Raw genomic sequence first — 18,565 nt, 5'->3', positions numbered from 1 at the left:
GCTGCTTCACCCTGCTGGCATAGAGTTTCTAGCTTCCACCATTGACCCCTGGGCCTTCCCAGTACAGATTGTAAAAGAGACTAGCATGAGTCCTTGTCATGGCCTCTAGACCTCCAGCTGGACTCACGGGAGGCATTGTCATGGGCTCTAGGTCTTCACCTGGATTCATGTGAGACATTGCTGTGGGATCCAGGCCCTTGGCTGAATATTCTGTGTCTTTAGTGTTGTGGACAGATTTCCTGCTCTGTCTTGTGTTTAACTCTGGGTGACCGTCGTAAAACAATATTATAAATTCTTGTGCTGATTCTAGTTGCTCTGCTTGAAACCCCTGACTACAACACGCAATGTTGCTCCAGAACCAATTTTACTGCAAGCTCTGTAATCATTAGCTGTTTAATATCGGGTTATAGTAGTTGGCTGACCTCTCTGGGTCTTCGTTTCCCTCTCTCTAAACAATGGCAGCTCATCCTGCGGTGTTGTTACAAAAATGGAACAAGTTGCTTCGGTTTAAATATTTGACAGCAGCCAGAACACAGCGCCTAGGAAATGTGACTCATGTGATTATTGCTGCACACTGAGCATCAGGGCTTCGTGGTGGTCCACACATGTTTGCCTTTGTTTTCCTTCCAGTTCCTCCGCCATGTGGAACCAAAGCTCAGATGGGACTCTGAATGGTCAGATGGTCAGAATTCATTTAGTTGGAAGCAACACTGCCCTCTAAAAAGAGCCTGGGTCTCAGCCTGAGTTATGCTCCTGGTATCACTTATGCACTATTCTTCTCCCTCCTTCTGCATCCAACAGATACATACACACATTTTCTGTCCTTGATCCCTACATTTTAATTTAGATTTTTAATTGGCATGTTGCTCCTTCTTGTGTTAGGCAGTTTTCTGGACTGTAGTAAAATACCCGAGATAATCAACCTTCAAAGAAAACTTAAGGCAAGCAGGATGGTGTACAACCAGGCTGAACTTCACAACTTAGCAAGCCCTTAGTTTTTTGTTTTTTGTTTTTTGTTTTTTTTTGGGGGGGGGACATCTCACTAAATTCCCAAGGCCAGACTTGGACTTGTTAACCTCCCGCCCCAGCCTCCAGGAATACTGGGTTGGCAGGCATGTGCCACCACACCCGGCAAAACCACCTCTCAAAGTTCCCACAACCTCTCCACAGTGCCACCATGAGGACTAAAATTTTATTTACCACATGGGCCTCTAGGGGACTTAACCTCCAAACTCTAGCTGTGTTTGTGGGGAACAAGGTTACATATATACAAGATGGTACATATATATGAAGTCCAAATCTGTGGACTTGACACATCCATCAGCTCACTTATTTCTTTATGGCGAGAACACCTGAAATCTTCTACCTATTTTGAAATATCCATTGTTCACTACTATCCTCTTACTGTGCAGAACAGTAGATCTTATTCCACCTGTCTGTAACTTTGTACACATTGCTTGCATTCTGTTTCTGAACCAGGGCTTCACACTGAATCCCTCTCCTGGTTCTTAATTTTGCATTTTGAGACAGGGTCTTGTAAGTCACTAAGTGCCCCAGGCTGGGCTCAAATTTGGAGTCCTCCTGCCTTGGCCTTTCAGAGTACCAGTACTATAAGTGTATACCATCACGCCACTGTCCATGCTTTTTTTTTTTTATCGGTACCAGGGATCGAACTCACGACCGCCTGCTTGCAAGGCAGGTACTTATGCCTCTGAGCTAAATCTCCAGCCCCTGTCCACACTTTTTATAACCACTCTTGCAGGATACCTTGCTATCTCCCCAGTTTCTTTCATTCATTCAACAAACATTTTCTTAGCACACAGTAGTATGTGCCACCCACTAAACCAACTGCTAGGATGAGACATGTGAGGACAAAAGACAGTTACTGGGGAAACAGAAGCATGTGCAACGCTAAGGACTCCTGTGGTGGATACGCAGGAGGAAATTCCCTAACCAAGACTTGATGAGCTGCTAAGTTTCCCAAGCGGGAGTCAAATTTGCAGTCCACTTGCTTCAGCCTCCCAGAGTACTGGAACTACAGATGTGTACCACCATGCCTTGTGACAATTGATCTAACATGAGAACAAAGGGAGAATTAGCTTCTTCTTGGAAAACAAAGGCAGACTCACCTTGTTTGGACAGAGGACAAAACAGCGATGCACTCTGAGGTAGCAGGTGGGTTCTAGCATCTCCTGTGTCCCCAACCCGGGGGGGGCTGCTAAGAGGAAGAGAAAGACTTGGGCGACACAAAGCCATGTGCTTCTCCCTGCCTCCTCATCTCAGCATGCCCTGCAGGCAACGCCCATCTGCACACTTTTTCATTCCTCCTCCAGGCACCTGAGATCTTGCCACCATCTCTCCATCTCTGTGGGTTTCTCAAGGTCTGGAGGGCGTGTTGCCTTCCTGGAATTGTATGTTTCAGTTTGATTTTTAAAAAGATTTCTCCTTTAATCAGGCTTCACGCATCTCAAGATCTGTTGAGCTAATTCACCTCCCAAGTACGTGAATAAAAAGATGTGACACAACCTCACAGCCAAGGAGACCAGGAAGAGACCTCTGGGAAGGTTTTGCCCCAGAATACAACCTTCCTCTCCCAGGTTCTCATCTCCAGGAGATGCTTTTGCACTTGTGGCCACCTGTCTGAAAAATGTCCCTTTCCTGACTGTGATGAAATGATTCCTTGAATTGCATCAATTTGCAACATATCCCCATGTTTACTGAGATGCCCCCACTTCTCTGGATATGCCAAGGATGTTGCATGCCCAAGACATTTTCCTGGGAATATTAATACCGACATTCTTCTACTTAAGATGGGATTTACCTCCTGATAAACTTGTCGTGATTTGAAGTCAAAAATTCACTGAAGAAACCCTAACATCTCTGGCCAGTAAAGAAATGCAATTTAAAACAACACTGAGATCCTATCACACCTTAGAAACAATGACTAACATCAGGAAATCAGATAATAACAATTGCTGGTGAGGCTTCAGGGAAAAACAACTCTACGCTGTTGGTGGGAGTGTAAACTGGTACAACCATTCTGTAAATCCCTACAGAGATTCCTCAAAAAACTAGAATTAGAAATTCCGTTTCACCATGTATTCCCCTTCTAAATATATCCCTGAAAGCATAAACACATCATATCCAGTGCTACATGCTTATGAGTGCTTATAACAGGACAGTTTGTAAGAGCTAAACCTTGCAAGTTACCTGTGTGTCCATCAACAGATGAATGCATAAAGAAAATGTGGTACTTACAGACAACGGGGCACTACTTTGCCATTAAAAAAGACACACAAGTCATTTATAGGAAAATGGATGCATTTTGAGACCGTGATGTTAAGTGAAAGAAATCAGACACACGAGCTTAAATACCTCATGGTTTCTCTTATATGGGAAACTCAAAAATAAGAAGAGCAAAACAAAAGATGGATAAAACTAAGCAGAGAGATAAATCTTGCTCAGAGAGGATCAAGAAATGGGGGAGAGAAAGGACAGTGAAAGGAGAGGAAAGAAGGAATTAAGATGTGCTCTGCACACATGCTGACTCCACACAGGAATGTAAGCATTATGTACTATAAACAAGTACTGATGAAAATTTTCAAAACAGAGAAGAAAAAGAATATATTTGGAATTTTTTTTTTAAGAGACCTAACCTCTCCAGCATCACAGTTGATCGGTACAATACTCTGTGCAGTCTGCACATTTGAAGATTCTTTCCCTGCTTGATCTTAGGTCTGACCGATGACAGTGAGTCTCTGCCACCCACAGGATCTGCAGAGGATATCAGAGCCCATATTAGCAGCCTGGAGGAAAAAAATCCAAGTTTGTTTTCTGCTGAATGCATGTTGCTCTTGCACTATCCTCTGGTCAAACCATCGTAAGGCAAACTTCCATTACCTGAGCCTCCATACACGGCTCCCTGAAGCTGCCCACCCGTGTGATTCTGATCTGTGGGTTCCCTAAGCCTCAGTTTCTCCACCTGCTGGATGTCTGTAATATTCTCATTACTGCTTAGTTCTGAAAATTATTAAAATAGAATTACTTTTACCTGCCACGTGCTGCAGAGCAGGGAATATGCTAGAAGCTTTTTGGATCCATACTGGCATTTAGAAATTAGGCTGAAATTTTTTAACAAAGCTCTACGTTCTCAAAACCTTTGAACTTACTGAGCCTAAAACTGTATTCTGATGAAATTACTGAAGCACAAAAGGCGTGAGAGGGAGGAGAGCAAACACTGGCCTCTCTTTGAGATATTCCCTTAGGACAATAGATCATATTAGCCGATTACATTTCTCCCCTTACATCGGCCCAGAGCCAAGTTTACACGCAAACTTGACTCACCATAAAAAACCATGTGCCTTGAAACTGAGGCACTAACCCTTTGTAAACATTACTTTTTCCCCCTTCCTCTGATTTCCTTATTTAAGTTTCAATTTGTTTTTTCTATCTTTATGCTTTTTCTTCTTTTTTTGACTTTGAAGGGGAGTATATAAGCATTAACACTACATTACTGAGAAAAATGTCTGAAAGATATTGCAAGAGAAAAGAAATATCTTTTCTCATCCATCGCTTAGTCCTTGATGGAGGCTTCTACAACAAAAGATAGATGAAAACACAAGAAAAGCATAATTACGTATGCTTGTCTTACGTAAGTTTTACATGACGCAGAAGCCTCTGAAAAGGCAGACCCAGTGCAATGGGAAAACCTGTGTGTTTTTTTATACCAGATTTGATGAAGAGGTGCACAGCCTGGAAACAAATGTGGAACAAAAATAGGGCTAATGTAAATAAACCAGAGCAAACTATGCAAGGGCTCTTTGTTAAGAATTTTCTCTGTGTCTCTACATCTTCAAAGATGAAGAAGTGCCTTTTCTGAGGTTAGAAGATGGTTGCTAAGATGTCGTTATGCTTTGTCTCCAAATGCCTGGATTTGAAGCTTTGTTCTCAATGTGACAATATTAAGGGACGGCGGGGGTGGGGGGACGCGGGGGCTGTAAGGGATGGAGACAATGGTAAGTGGTTGGGTCAGTCCTTGGGAACCCTTGGGAAGTCCTTGGTTGTCTGGAGCTCCTGCCCTTAGAAGGGGTTAAGGAAGTTCTTGTGGAACCTTGAAACACGCCTTGGGAGAGCAGTTTGTTAGGAGAAGAAATCCAGTCCCTGTGTTACTCACCGACTTCTTTATCTGGCCTTGAGATCACTTACCTCCTATGTGCTCTCCCTTCTGTGAAACCATCTGCCAGGAGGTCCCGAGCACAAATGACCTGATCCTGCTACCACACCCTTGAGCCCCCAACGCTGATTTAAATAATTTTTTTTTCTTTTGGTACTCAGGATTGAACTCACGACCTCGTGCTGGCTGGGCAGCCACCTGTGCCTCTGCACCTGCCTTGGCTGTTTCAGGATAGTAACCAAACATTGACTAACACAGGGATGGCTTAGTCACTTCCTCCTTACTGGGACCAAAAATCCTGGCCCTTGGAAGCTAAAGAAGATGAAATTCATTTCGGCTCACATTTTTTAGAGGTTTCAGTCCATGGTGAGCTGGCTGTGGGGCAGAAGTGGCCTGAGCACAAGATAGCTGTTCATAGCATAGCAGGGAGAGAAGAGGGAAGCCAGGGAGGGAGACACACCCTTCCCGCCCAGCCCCCCAGCCACCGACTCTTCTAGCCAGGCCTCACCTCCCAGCAGCGTGCCCAGCTGCAGCTCACCATGGTCCTCTCACCCTTCAAAAAACCCCACCCAGGGGCTGGGGATTTAGCTCAGCAGCATAAGCATCTGCCTTGCAAGCAGGCAGTCGTGAGTTCGGATCCCCAGTACCTCCCCAGTACTGATAAAAAGGTTTTAAAAAATTGTAAACAAAAAACCCCACCCATGAGCTCTGGGGAGACATCCAGATATAAACCACAACAAGAAGGCAGTTTGTAAGGTTTTTATGGTCTGATTCAAAGGAGAAAGGAAAGAGAAAGTTTAGAGTGACCTTTCACTTCTCCTAGTTTTCAAATACCAAGGTGCCATATTTTGGGTACCACTTTGGAGCCCATCATTTTGTAGTCTGTCCATCTTTACAGGTTAGGACTTTGGATGGGCAGTTTCTTCCTGAATATTTAGGTAATGGGTTTAGAGGATACATGGCTCCTTCCCTTCTCCAAGATATAATGGTGTTCGTTAGGTTCTCAAGTGGATCTGTGACCCGCAAGTAATATACAACCCTCTTTCAGAGAGTATAAATAATTCCTGCATCAGACCAGACTGTTGAAGAATCACTTGTGCTCCTCCCTAGTCTGGCCTAGTGTTGCCATCCTTTGAGCAAAGGGGCTCACCTTGGGGGATTTTGCCAACAGGAGACATTTGGCAATGTCTAGAGAAGTCCTTGGTTGTCACAACTGAGAAATAAGGAGCAATGCTACTGACTCTTAGTAATGTAGAAGCCAGTGATGTGGCTAAAAATTCTCCACACAGAAAGCAGCTTCTCACAACAAAAAGTATTAGCCCAAACCATCAGTAATGCACAATCTGATGCAGCTATGGGAGACAAAGAGTTACTAAGGCTCAGGAGTGGAAGAAAGATTCCTGGACACAGAACAATCAGTGCAAAAGCCCTGGGGCAGGAAAGACAGCTGCTTTTTGATAGAAACTGGTGGGAGTGCCCTGAAAATGAGAAGATAAGTGATTTTAAAAGAAGCAAGAGGGGGGAGAAGGATTTGGCATGGGAATCATGCAGACTGGGAAGCAGTGATAAAGGCTTTAAGCATTACGCTATAGGTGGAGCATCAAAGGACCCCTTAAGCTCTAAGAAGGATGCATTGGAGAAGGTAAGAATGGATTCAAGGGAACCGGAGATTTTGGAGTTGTTTCGGGGAGAGCTGATGATTGCTTCAGCAGCTGGAAGTTCAGAGTGAAAACCTACCACTCACTCTGCTCTGTGTAGAATACAGTAAATGGGGCAGATTACGAGTTGGAGGCTAAGAAAGCAGAGCAAATTAAGATAGAAGGGGAGAATAGGGATACTGATCTTTCATTATCCATGACAATTCATTCTTCTTTCCGTCCAAATGCGCATTTGTCTGTCCACCCATCCACCCACCCATCCATCCATTCATGCATGCATCAGTCCATCCAGTCATCCATCCAACCACTACTACATACAGTGTGTGCACACCAACCCTACAGAAAATCTGGGGTAGAATTTATATTGGTAATGAATTGTGAAGACTGTGTTAGGAAGTATGTCCACAGTAAACACCAGTTGGTTTATTTATCCTTAATTTCAGAAGTGGATTGGTTTGGACCACTATACATGTTTGTTTTCAGAGATCACTTATAACTAGGAATTTGAATGAAATCTGCTTCTTCTTTTTAACTTTGCTTTGATTTTTCCTTTTGTTTTCCCTTCCCACCTTACATTTCTTCCTTTCTTTCTTCCCTTCTTCCTCTTATTCTTTTCCTCCTCTTCCTCCTCCTCCTCCTTCTACCTCTCTCTCTCTCTCTCTCTCTCTCTCTCTCTCTCTCTTTCTCTCTCTCTCTCTCTCTCTATCACAGGGAAGGAAGCCAGGTTTTATGTATGCTGGGCTATGTCACATCCTCAGCCTTTGATATTTCTTTGTTAATATACTCTTAAATACACTCTTGATATCAGCTGTGTCTTTGCAGTCTGTCCCAAATTCTCTTAGAACACAGCCTGTGATAAATACAACACAAAGGACAGTTATACTATGGAGATATTGAGAGTTCGGTTCCCGACTACTACAATAAAGTGAATAGCACGACAAGCTGAATTCATTTCTCAGAGCATATAAAATTTATATTTCCATTACATCGTAGTTTAAGTGTGCAATAGCATTATCTCTGAAAACAACAGACGTGTTTAATTAAGGTTTACTGTATCATTGAAAATGCAGATAATCATGAGCTCCGGAGAAAGAGCACAGATTGACTTTCTTGAGGGAAGGCTGCCAAAAGCTCAACTTTAAAAAAGTAGGATCTGGGAAGCACAATAACGGAAAGAACAACAAAAGGAATTATGCTTGTAAATCTTAAAAGAGAGCGATTCACATGTAGGAAACCACCAACTGATGCATGGAGGTAGCAGTCTTTAAGCAGTACTGAAGTCCAGCTAAAAACTCATGATGTTGGCTCCAGTTTCTCCTGAAATCCTGGGAGGTGTGCTTCATTACATGCATCTTACAGAAGAAGACATGGAAGTTCAGAGAGCTTAGAGCTCTTTCAAAGAGGCCTCTCAGTCAGCAGGAAGCAGGCTGTGGCATCCACCCTGGTGATTTCAACCCTGCTTGAGCACCACTCTGTCCCCAGCCCTGTGTGGTCCCTGGATTCTACAGAGAAACAGACCTCAGCTCTGTCCTCAGGCAATCTTCTACCAAGGAGAATCAGGGCCTGAAGTTCGTGTTATAACCTAGAGCAACTGTTTGCCAAAATTTGGTATTTTTCCTTTCTTCGTGCATTTTGCAATCCTGCAGACTACCAGTCCTAGTGTGATCTAACAGAAATACAATGCAAACCACACTTCTAATTTAAAATCTACTCATGTGAAATGGAATAAGAAAGTAAAAAGAGAAGGGCCAGGGATTTAGCTCAGTGGCATGAGTGCCTGCCTTGCAAGTTCCAGGTCATGAGTTTGATGCCAGTCCATGTCATTTAACCCACTTTAAAATATCATTCCAAGGGCTGGGGATTTAGCTCAGTGGAATACGCACCTACCTGGCAAGCATGAGGTTGTGAGTTGTATCCCCTGTACCAAAAACAAAAACAAACAAACAAATGAGTAGACTAATTTTAGTAGTCCATGCCAAATTTAAAATATCATTCCACTACATGTCTTAACTCATTCAAGCTACTGTCACAAAAGTGCCATAAACTGAGTATCTGATATTTGCTGTCTGGTAAGGCCTCTTCCTGCTTCTGGAATCTCCTTCCTTGCCTTGCTTTGTCCTTTCATGGTGGGAGAAGACAGGAAGCTCCCTGGCATCTCTTTGTAACTATCAGTTTGCATACCAAGGTCTCAGCAATATGAATTTGGGGAAGGGAGATACCAACCTTGAGAAGTAACACTTAGCTGATAAGCAGCATGAGACACCTCTGTTTGCAAAGGCCATTTGTTTGTTATTTGGACACTGTTTACAGAAAATTATCTCCTCTGATATATACATATTTGTGGTTCTAAGTTTTCTAAATTACAGAAGCAAGTCTGATTCTTTCCCCTTTCTCTCTTCTGCCCAGGAGGAATTACATACTTGGACACCAGAGCCTTGATTAACTTGGTTGACACCTCCAGAATCCTGGGTGAGCATCATGTGCCCCCACCTCGGCCTTCTGCAGAGGGGCTGTGCCTGGAAGGGCCCATCTCCCCCGGGAGATTCCCAAGGAAAGACGCATTTTTCAAGATCAGGAGCATGAGTGGTTCCTCTGCAGATACCAGGAGGCAGCTGAACAAGACAAAGCAGGCCAGAAGCACAGCATTCAGCTCAAGGTCACCTGAGAGTCTGGAGGGTCCTATGAGTTTCTGGAGTCCAGGAGCCAGGGGCCAAGGATGGGATCCAGGAGGCCCCAGCTCCCCAGTGCAGCCCGTTCCTCATGCCCAGCCACACCCTCCACACTCAGGACAGAGGCACTGGCCACACTTTCTCATGAGGACCAGATATGGTAAGTCCTTGCTTTTTTAATTTTCTAGCTAGACTTCATCTCTGTCTTGTAACTTTTGTATTGTCTTTGGTTTCTATGGTATTCAAATGTTTTAAAATTTTGGTTTCCTTAGTTGATGCAATCATCATTGTGTGTATGTCATAGTTACGCTTACATAACTGATGGTATAGATAATCACTTTATGTAGTTCTTTGGATGCAACGCAGAGATGTGGTACATTTACATTAATATAGTCCTTGGAATTTTAGCAAGTGCAGCTAAGCAAGTGAAAGAAATAAAATGGATACGAATAGGAAAGGAAAAAATGAAACTAGCCCTACTTACAGATGATGTGTTCCTTGACTTATAAGACCCTAAAAAAATCACTAGGGAACTTCTAGATCTGATAAATTCAGTAATGTCTCAAGATAAAAGGAAACAATGTACAAAAGTCAACAGCTTTCCTATCAACAATAATGAATGACACAGCATTTGAAATTACACTACAAAGCCAGAGTAGAAAAAGCAACACAGGCTGGCAAGACAAAAATAAAACCAATCCCAGGCATTTTGACCAATGGAATAGAATAAAAGACACAGAAACAAACCTGATGCACCAACAGGCATCTGATTTTAGACAAATGGATCAAAACTATACAGCACATACCTTGAAGAAAAGACAGCCTCTTCAACAAATGCTGTTGGAAAAACTGGATTTCCACATGGAGAAGACTAACCCTGACTCCTTAGCTCTCACCCTGGGCTAAAATCACATCAAAATGGGTCAAAGGCTTCTGTATAAGACCAGAAATCTTGCAACTTATGGAAGAAATCAGGAAAGAAAAACTTGCTATCATAAGCATAGGTAAAAAGTTCCTCAGTAGGACCACAAAAGCACGGGAAGTAAAAGCAAAAACCTGCAAATGGCATGATATCAAATTAAAACCACAAATTATATCAAATTTTACACCGCAAAGGAAACTATCAACAGAGCATAGACAGCCTGAATGGGAGAAAATCCTTACCAGCTACCTTTTCCAGCAGAGGATTAATGTCTAGAATATAAAAACAGCAGAAAACAAATCAAGAACAACAAAACTCCTGAGTAACCTAATCCATAAATGTGCAAGGAAATTCATCAGACACGTCTCAAAAAAAGAATGACCATCAAGTAGATAACAAGATGTTCAAATATTTAACTGTTGGAGAAATTCAAATAGAAAATACCCTGAAATTCCATCTTACTCCAGTCAGAATGGTATTCTCAAGAATGCTAACAAACTAAATAAATACCAGACAACAGTAAATGCTGGAAGGAGGGGAGGCATCCTCCCACACTGATCTTTACAGTCTCTATGGAAATCAATATAGAGGCTCCTCACAAACTAAAATAGAGGTACCATTTGATCCAGCTAGACCATCAGTATGTCTCTGAAAGAACTAAAGACACCATACTACAGTGATATCTGCATGCATGAGTTTATTGTGGCATAGTTCATAATCTAAACTGTGGAAACCTGTGGATAAATGGATAAGGAAAACGCACCATGGATCACTATTCAGTCCTAAAGAACAACAAAATCGAATCTTTGCAGAAAGATAGATGGACACAAAGACCATTGTTTGAGGGGAAATAAGCCAGACTCAGACTGGAGGTCCCCAGGAAATGCAAATATTGAAAGTTGTTTCTCACATGTGGAATCTAAAAAAGAAAAAATGGAGGGAAAAGACGTCACAGGAAAGTAGAAAGGAAACTACTAGAAAGGGGACAAAGAGTGAGTAGAAGGAACAGAAAAGGCATAGCAGGGTGGGGAGTTAAAAAACCAAAGTACAGGGGGCTGGGGATTTAGCTCAGCGGCATAAGCGCCTGCCTTGAAAGCAGGCGGTTGTGAGTTCGGTCCCTGGTACCGGTAAAAAAAAAAAAAAACGAAAGTACATTACAGACATACACAATTATACCAGAACAAAACCCATTGTTCTTTACAGCTATTATGTACCAGTAAGTTTCTTAAGTCAAAACAAAAAGAAATGTTGTTTAAAAAAAGATACGAGGTGCCTCTGGTATCACAGACTAGACACAGTAAGCTTGTTTTCAACATCTACATAGAGTATATGTAAAATAATGATAAACATAGGCCAGGCGAGGTGGTGCATGCCTGTCATCCCAGCACTTGGGAGGCTGAGGCAGGAGGATTGCTGTGAGTTTGAGACCAATGGAGACTACAAAGTGGGCTCAAGGCCAGCCTGAATTGCATAGCGAGACCCTGTCTCAAAAACACAAATAATAATACAATAACAATAAACTTCAGTTGTCCTGGGTTTGAATCTCAGCTTTCTTCATCCTCAGCAGCTTTTTCTGTAACATGTGCACGTAAGACTCTGTAATGATAAAGCACATGGCCAGCACTAACATGGTGTCTGGCTCATGGGCAGCATTAGAGAGAGGGTTCTTGCATGCATTTCCTGGGGACCTCCAGATGCCACCTCCTGCAATGGAAAATCTTTCTTGTTCACATGGGCCTGACCTTTTCGGGCCAGTGCCACTGGAGCATTTCATCACAGCCTTTCTCAGGGTTCAAGGCTCAGTACCACAATAAAGAAAGAAAGAATGAATGAATGAATGAATGAATTTCCCTCTCTTTAAAAAAATCAGTATTCAGTTAGGACTCACCTCCAGTGACCTCATAAGTTTACGTTCTGAGAGGTACTGAGGGTTAGTAATGATACAGGGGAATGAAACTCCTGACCTACTCTGTCCAGTATGAGTTCATGTTCTCTAAAATCGAAGAATGAATTTTAGGAACAACAGAATTTAACAGCAGAATATATTTACTGAGAGAAAGAAAGTTTCTGTCGGAGAGAGACAGAAGGGGTCCCAAGTGGGTTGTTTGCCAATGACTCTGTCTTTTCCAGGGGCTTTGATAGAACAAAATCATGGAGTGAGACAGGTTCAAGGTAGGGAAAATTGGGAACTCACCAGACAGATGGGCATAAGATGAGGCAGAGCTATAGTTAACCAACAAGATTAATAGTTCAGGTAAAATTGATTAGATTAGGGACAAACGGGGAAGCGAGTCTCATAGAAAGCGGGCATTCTTGGAGAGCTGTGACTGTTTCCTTAAGGAGTTGGGATGGTGACTCCTGACTTCCTCAGGGTGATAGTGTACTATTTAGATTATCAGTCCTTAGGATATGGATATATTTGTTTGATTTGTTTGAGGCTTGGCCCACAGCAGGAGGTGTCTGTCTCCCCCATTGCTGCAAGCTATCTGGGCTTCTGTATTAGCTCCTTCCAGGACCCAGCCCTGTCTCACTGCCCATAGTATTTCTAACTAACTCAGCTGCCTGCACAGTACTTCAACATCTTTTGGCAGAAGGACATGAATTTAACCCGTGACATAGGACATCTATCCTCAGAGTCACCTCCAATTGAAGCCTCAATCTTCTTTGCCTCTAGAATTTATATAACTCCGTGCATATGGATAAAAGCCCTTAGTAAGGGAAAGGGGACACTGAGCTGAGAGCTGGAGACCCTGACAAGTCCCACTAGGCACCTTACTGTTGCTTTTAGATTTGCAAGCAGGGCAGAACCACTGTGCCTTTGGAATGCCTGTTTCTCCTGCTACATCACTGGGGGAGAATGAAAACTCATTGATTTGGTGATGGCAAGTGACTGTAAAGAGAGAGAGAGAGAGAGAGAGAGAGAGAGAGAGAGAGAGAGAGAGAGATTTCCCTGGCCTTATCCTCCTCCTGCTTCCTACACTCTCAGGAGGTCTTCTTTAGAGGGGCTGCAGAGGGTGTCTCACTCATAGGCGCTTGTAGAAAAGACTGTTTAATGCCCTGCTTTTAGTCACCAACAGCTGTGTTGCACAGCCAGTGAGATGTCACCCTTCAGTCTTCACGCAGTGCTGCGAACCAGATGCAGCCATTGCCTGCGCCAGATACACAAAACCTGAGGCCGTGGCTGGAGGCAGAGCACCTGGGGAGTGCTGGAGCGGTGACTTGCACCAGCTCTGCCTGTCCCCAGAAGTGGGGCCATGACATCATCTCCACAAATAACCACCTTAAGGTGACAGGAGAGAAAGCAGCTCAGAAGGGGGAAGGGCACAGCCAGGCAAGAGGATGTGCTGGGAATGAACTCCCGTGAAAGCTACACTTTTGTTTTTCTTTTAAGAACAAGAACTTGGGGCTGGGGATTTAGCTCAGCGGCATAAGTGCCTACCTTGCAAGCCTGTCGTCGTGAGTTCAATCCCTGGTACCAGTAAAAATACAAAAAGAAAAAAAAAAAAGAACAAGAACTTCTGCAGTGTAACCTACACAAATGCTAAGCGAACTGTACAAGGTGCTTCCCATGTCTCATTAATTCAAGCATACAAAGGAGTTGGATTTTTTAGTGAACTTCACATATCTACAGCCCAGGTTCCACATTCACATTTTTGCCGAAATTGTTTTATCAGACATTCAGACATTCATCCATCCACCATTTATCCATCCATCCATCCATTTTCCACTTTATCTAATCATTTTTTATGTATGCCAAGGACATTGCATTTATCATTCTCCAAACAGCTTATCGAACAGATTTCAATATTTGTGGATAGACGTTTGTCTTTTGAGATAAAATTTAAATTCAACCAAATGAACAGACCCCAAGGGCATATTTGTGACACTTAGACGAATGCCTATACTATGCAATGGAAACCCCTCATCGCCCCAGAAAGGCACAGAATATTATCCTTCACCTCTTTCTTCCACAGAAGGTATAAATTATACTCAGTACATTCCACAAATCTTAAGTGTACAGCTCATTTAATTAATTTTTGTGAGAACCATAAGGTTTTTTTCCTCAACCTTACTGGGAGTTGACCTCAAGGCTTTTGCCCTGAGCTACATCCCCAACCCTGCCTTTTTATTGTTGTTGTTGTTGTTACTAATTTTGGTGGTGATGATTATGCATTATTATTAGTCTTGCAAAGCTGTCCGGGTGGGCTTGAATTTGTAATGCCTCTATCTCAGATTCCTAGAGGGCTAAGAGTACATGTGTACATCAACACAGGCTTTAATCACCATGCTCTTTAACCAAGAGCCACTTACCTTCTTTGTATCTGGACTTGTGCTCAGGTCAGGCTTTTTGGTACTGATATAACAATTTTGCTCCCTGGGACAGTTAGCATCTGGGTTGCAATCTCTAGGGAACAGGGGAAGATATTTGCTGTCTTATGGGTAGAGGCAGGAAGGCTCCCCCACACAGTGTGTGGCCCAGGAGAGTCCTCTCTTCCCAAAGCAAAGAAAGGTCCAGACTGAAATATCAACAAAGCTAAGACAGGGATACCTTGGTATCAAGATAACCTCTAATCCTCCACCCTTTGTGTTCCCAAATTACACAAAAGTACTTAGATTTGAGACTCAGTAGGGTTGGGTCCGTCGGAGAGTTCTATGCCAAATTGGTAAAGAACCACACTTCAGCGTCAGAAGGAGGATTTGCTACAGGGGACCAGAAGCACTCAAGTGAAAGGATCAACCTTGTTCTCTCCATCTGTTTTGTTCATCCCTCAATCCTCAGGGCTTGGCACATGGAGAGTGGTTACCTCATGAATGAGTCCACGTTACTTTTTTTTTTTCTTTCTGTTTTTCTTTGCACCTCTCTCCTGAAAGCCAGAGCTTCCCATCAGGAGGCTGGCTGCACAGCAGGCGGTGTGACCAGCAGACCAGCCAACTTCATCTGTATTTACAGCTGCCCTCTCCCACTCCAGTTACCCTGACTGTGGCCTGCTGGAGCCCATTAGACTCTCTTAGGGGCATGCACCCCACTGCGAGCCACCTTTGTGAGGGAGCTGGGTTGAATTTTCCCTGATCTATACCCCCATCTCCTACCCACACTGACCTCCCCACCCCCACCCTGCTCTTGAAAAATTATCTTCCACAAAATCTGTCCTTGGTGCAGAAAAGTTTTGCACCACGTTCCTCCACTGCAGCCACCAGAGAAGTGTGCAAGGGCTAAAAACAAACACATGTGATCCAGAGGAAGAAGTTACAGGGTGTTGTGGAAATGGGGAAGGGAGTTGCATGTTCAGTCCAGGGATGACAGCGGAGCCCCAGGGGTCAAAGACTTTGGGTGGGAGGAGGGAGAGCTGGCCTGGCCTGGCACAGCCTGAGCAGGCGCTTGGGGCTGGGAACTTAGATCCCGTGCTAGGGATATGGGACTGGGTGCTGGCTGGAGGAGAGCTTCAGGACCAGGCTGGAGCCTTTAGACAGATTGATCCTAAGGCAGTGAGAAGGGTGAGGAGGCACTGAAGAATTTGGACAGGGGTGGGGTTAGGCTGGTTCTGCATTTTTTAAAAAGGTCACTCTGTTGGCTGGAAGGATAGGTGCTCACAAAGACTAAAGCAGTCTTAAATGATAGAGAACACAGTAAAGAGACTGTTCCAGAAAGTCACTGCCGAGACAGCAGGAGGACAGGAACTCAGACATAGTGTGGAGCAGTCAAGAATTACATAAAAGGTTCTGGAAATGAAGGATACAAGATGGCAGCTCACTGACGGCGCCTGGGAAAGCAGGTTCTCTAGACTGTTCTATCCTCCATAGTAGCTACATTTAAAAAAAAAAAATCAGGGTTTCCTTCTTGACCTCATCAAGGAAATTCTAGGACTTTAAAAACTGTTTTCTCATTTAATGGATGCTTTTGTTGTTTTGTGACAGCATCTCACTTGGTTGCCCAGGCTGACCTCCAACTTGCAATCTTCCTGCCTCAGCCTCCAGGGTAGTTGGAATTACAGACATATGCCACCATGCCTGGTTCATTAAAAAATAGATCATTGAGAGTCTGTTGTGTGTCATATGGGCGGATATTGCCATGAATAAGATGCAGAGTCCCTGTACACCATGGGTAGAGAGAGACAGTAAGCACATGAATAATAAAATAATTTAATGTTTATAAATTGGCAAGTGCTGGGGGGAAAAAGAGATTGATGAGGTGGTGAGAGGCAGAGAGGGCGGGGCAGTGGAGAATGGTAAAGGCAGAGCTAACTGAAGAGGTGACCTCTGAGAAGAGCTTGAGGGACAGCAGGAGCCAGTTGTATACAAAGTCAATCAGAGGAAATGTCACATGCAAAGGTCCCCGCCTGAGCAGGGAGGAGATCCCTGTGCTACAGCAGAGAGAGACAGCAGAGAGAGAGAAGGCCAAGAAGTGGCTGGAGCTGGAAACCAGGGCTGCAGAATCAGTCTGAAAACAATGTAGAATTTAAATCGATTGCAGCTTGAAGCCACTGAGGGTTTCGCAGGTGAATTTAGAGCAGGTTGGCAACAGGCAGAGAAAGAAAACATCCAATAAGTAGAGAGCTTTCCTTATTCAAGTGAAAGATATTATTCATAGAAACTTGGTATAATTTTCGATGTTAACTTTAATGAAAACTCTTTGTGGAAGTACAGACACACTCTGTAAACTGCCCAGGACATGCTAATCAACTTTCTACCCTGTGACAGAGTACTTAAAAGATTTACGATCTGCATGAGTTCAGTCTAGGGTCACCTGGTCCTGTTGCTTTGGACCTGTGGTGGCAGGGTATACCACAGTGGGGGTGAGCAGTGGCCTATTCACCTGCAGGTAGCCAGGAAGCAAAGCCAGGAAAAAGAAGGGGTGGGCAGCTACTCTCCCCTTCAAGGGGGACCCCAAGGACCTGACTTGCTGCCCTGAGGCCCCACCTCTAACAGTTCCACCATCTGCCAAGAGTGACCCAGCTGAGGACCCCTGACTTTCACGTGGTCCTGTCCCTGCTGGAGTCTGAGAGATCCCTGAGGTTGACAAAAGGAAATCGTTTCATGCTTTTGTAGAATAATAGATGTCTACAAGTTCCTCAACACTTGTCACAGGAACAGAATTTTCAGGGCATCATTTAAGAGATCAGAGAAGGGTTCATTAGGCAGAGATTTTAGGATACACTCAAGAGTGAAGCATGCTAGGAGAAAAATGAGATATATGGGTATATTTATGGGGTTGGGGGTGTCTTCAAGATGGGGGATCTAGATTGTGTGACCTTACAGTGTATCAGTGACCCATCTGCTATGTCAAACCTGCCTGCTAATATAGCTAATCGGATGGAGGAAGTGCAATTCACAGGCCAGAAGGACAGAGCTCCAGCCCAGTTTACAGGCTCATTGTGTCTTTAAGAGCATCGCAAATTTTTTGAGTTTCCTGAAAGGAAAAAAGCTTGAGTCACTTTGTGTCCTGAAGTTGCTGTCTTTCTTAAAAGTACAGTTTTAAAATCCTGACTTCCTTTTCTCCTTTCTATTTTTTTTTTTTTTAATTTAAATTATTTCTTCTATCCTACCTCAGGCCTTTGGAGGACTTTTTAAGACCCTCACCAGGGGAGCATGTATAACCTCATAGTGCAAGGCACTGGACATTTGCACCTTCTCTGGAATGGGGTTTCTCCTCCTCTGCATTACTGGAAGTCTTTATCTGAGGGTGGGTCAAGTGTGTTGCAGGATAGGAAGGCCTTCACCCACTAAATGCCAGGAGTATTCCACAGCTCTCAGCTGTGACAACCTAACATTGCCAGATACTCCAGAGTGGGCAGCATAACTGTTCTCATTGAGAACTGCTGCAGTATGAAATCTCCTTCTTAACCAAAACCTCTTTCCAGAAGGTGTCTCCAGGCATTCTTTGAACTTCCATTGCCTTCTATTGGTCTCATCTCCCCTTGAATTTATATAAATGCAAACACTTCATGAGTGTCCACAGTCACAATTTTGGGTGAGTTGTATAGCTTTTTTTTTGCACCGACCTTTTTGAATTTTATTTTAAGCTTGAATTTGCAATCCACCTGCTTCAGCCTCCCAAAGCACTGGGATTACAGGCCTGCACCACCATGCATGGTTTATCCATTCTGTGTACCTCAGTTTACTCTTCTGTAAAATGGGGAGATGA

General features: G+C 43.6%; 1 long non-coding RNA gene across 2 annotated transcripts in view; it reads right to left on the bottom strand.

Annotated features, from left to right (window-relative positions):
• The window catches only part of LOC106027355 (uncharacterized), a 39,946-nt gene that overhangs the window by 16,138 nt on the left and 5,243 nt on the right, over window positions 1-18,565 (bottom strand). For both annotated transcript variants that reach the window (XR_001200948.2, XR_010040309.1), the window contains exon 5: window positions 8,719-8,749. This is a non-coding gene — a long non-coding RNA (uncharacterized LOC106027355). The remainder of the gene's footprint in view (window positions 1-8,718; window positions 8,750-18,565) is intronic.

This window comes from Cavia porcellus, unplaced genomic scaffold, assembly GCF_034190915.1.
Source record: "Cavia porcellus strain 051 isolate PalLab524CR breed Dunkin Hartley unplaced genomic scaffold, mCavPor4.1 scaffold_17, whole genome shotgun sequence".
Lineage (NCBI taxonomy): Eukaryota > Metazoa > Chordata > Mammalia > Rodentia > Caviidae > Cavia > Cavia porcellus.
The sequence above is the reverse complement of the archived record's forward strand: the minus strand, read 5'-3'. Positions and strand labels throughout refer to the sequence as shown.